At 33.0% G+C, this 2,467-nt stretch overlaps 1 non-coding gene across 1 annotated transcript; it reads right to left on the bottom strand.

The window, feature by feature from the left end:
- Positions 1-1,172: 1,172 nt before the first annotated feature.
- On the bottom strand, positions 1,173-1,276 carry LOC123937770. The gene has a single exon (XR_006817567.1). It is a non-coding gene; the product is annotated as a U6 spliceosomal RNA (small nuclear RNA).
- Between the last annotated feature and the right edge of the window lie 1,191 nt (positions 1,277-2,467).

Raw genomic sequence — 2,467 nt, 5'->3', positions numbered from 1 at the left:
CCTGACTTTAGATTTGTTTAGACCTTGTGTCTTCAGATAAAAACAAACCCATGCAACCTTTACCTGAAACTCATAATCGGTTAGAATTCTCGGTTCTGGTTAAATGATTTTCCAAAAGATCTTGAATACCTTTTTTCACATTTGAGAATGCTCGTGGTTTGGGAGCCTCAAGCTAAGATTTATTTCAGCCTTTCAGTTTATACCAAGTGAAGGTGAGGCGTGAAGGGGAAGGACAGAATTTTCTGCTCTGTGCCTCTTGGGCTATTTTATGTACCTTACTTGGACAACATGAGATTTGACATACTGTCTTCTCAGTTTGGATCCATGAAATGTTTCATTTATCTGTTAAAAAGTAAAATGCATAATAATTTAAGTTTATTTTTAAAAAAACTTTTAATTTTTCATTGTGGAGAACTCCAAACATACACAATAACAATGAACCCCATGTACCCATCATTCAGCATCACTAGTTATCATTAAATAGCTAAACTGGTTTTATTTTCCTACTACCTGCATCCCAGGAATTAAATAAATCCTTAATATCATTGAATACATAGAGGTTTGAGAAGAGAAAAAGAAAGAGATAGAGGGAAAAAGTAATAAACAATGAGAGAAAATGCTTTTGAATTAAAGATCATCATTCACATATCCCAACTAAAAAAAATGCATGACTAGGGACTCTAGTAAAGCAAGATAAAAATCAGAACTGAGATCTCAATAGAGGGAGGGATGAAGGGGGGGGAACAGTGGTAACAATGAAACCCGAGCAGGGTGTGTGTTCAATGCAATGAATGTATAAATGTTTGCAGTGGAAGCAATATACTTTAAGAAACATCCTAGTAATAGTTTAGAACATCAGATACTATTTCAGCAAAACCTAATTACTAGAAATGAGGGGGATGGGAAATAAAAGTGTTATAAAGCCTCTCTAAGAGTAAAGAATGGGAAGGCAGGAGAGGACAGAAGTGAAAGTAGTTAAAAACCACTTCTAAGGTTGGGACTTAGGTAAGACAAATAACATTTGATGGGCCTAATAATTTCTATAAGACTAGTGGAAAAAATATGCATCCAAATTTGAGTTCCAGGAAAAATAAGTTAACTATTAACTACGTATATTGAAATTTCTAAGAAGAAAAAATGCAATGAAAAAACTTATTTATTTTTTTGTTTATTTAAATATGGCACGGTTCACGAATTTGTATGTCGTCCTTGTGCAGGGGCCATGCTAATCTATGTATCATTCCAATTTCAGTATATGTGCTGTTGAAGCGAGCACATGAAGCGAGCACAACTTAAACCAGTCACAAGGAAAAGAAAATGAAAAAGTAAAATAGATAATTTACTTAAAGAAAACTGGAGAAATAAAATCAAGTATACTAATCATTACAATTGATGAGAGTAAGTAAAATTTTGTCATTAAAGAATCTATCAGTTGCATTCAAAATCAAAACCTCTTATCTATTATTTAAAAAGTTCATACTTATAAATAAAGGAATGAAAGACTATTGGAGATGAAGCTATGGGAAGGAAATACTGTCCCATTAATGTGAAACCCAATAATGGAATCCAAAGGTATATCCTAGAAAATATGGACATTTAGGATATAACAAGGATGGCATTTTAATCATTGGAATAGGCTGGATTATTTAAATAAGTAGTATCAGTTCACCTGGCTCTCTATTCCAGAAAAAAAATAAATTTGGTCTCCTACCTTAAACCAAAACTACTTCCACATGAATAAAGACTTAAAAGTGGGAGCAAAAACTTCCTAGGAAACTGAATACACTTCTTTTATGGACTTTGGAAACCATTTGAATCAAGACAGAAAATTTAGTAGAAAATCGAAAATACTGATTCAAAGAGGCACATACAACTTGATGTTTAAAGCAGCATTATCAAGAGTAGACAAATTGTGGAAATAGCACAAGTGTCCATCAACTGATGAATGGGTAAAGAAGATGTGGTGTGTGTGTGTATACACATATACACACAATGCAGTACATCGAAAAGAATGAAAGTCAAAAAGTCAACATCAAAAAGAATGAAATCTTGCTATTTGCAATGATGTGGATGGAACTAGAGTGCATTATGCTAAGTGAAATTAGTCAGTCAGAGAAAAACAAATACCATATGGTTTCACTCATATGTGGAATTTAAGAAACAAAACAGATGAACATAGGGGAAGGGAAAACAAAAGAAGAGTGAAGCAAACCATAAGAGACTCTTAACTATAGAGAACAAATCTGAGGGTTGATGGAGGGGAGGTGGTTAGGGGAGGAGCTAAAAGAATGATCAGTATTAAAGAGGGCACTTGTGTTGAGCACTGGTTGTTATATGTAAGTGATGAATCACTAAATTCTACCCCTGAAACCAGTATTATACCATATGTAAAATAACTAGAATTTAAATAAAAATTTGAAAAAATTTAAAAAGTTAGGATATAGTATTTATATAGTAGGGCTATAAT

Source organism: Meles meles, chromosome 2, assembly GCF_922984935.1.
Source record: "Meles meles chromosome 2, mMelMel3.1 paternal haplotype, whole genome shotgun sequence".
Lineage (NCBI taxonomy): Eukaryota > Metazoa > Chordata > Mammalia > Carnivora > Mustelidae > Meles > Meles meles.
Note: the sequence above shows the minus strand (reverse complement) of the source record. Positions and strands in the feature narration are given on the sequence as shown.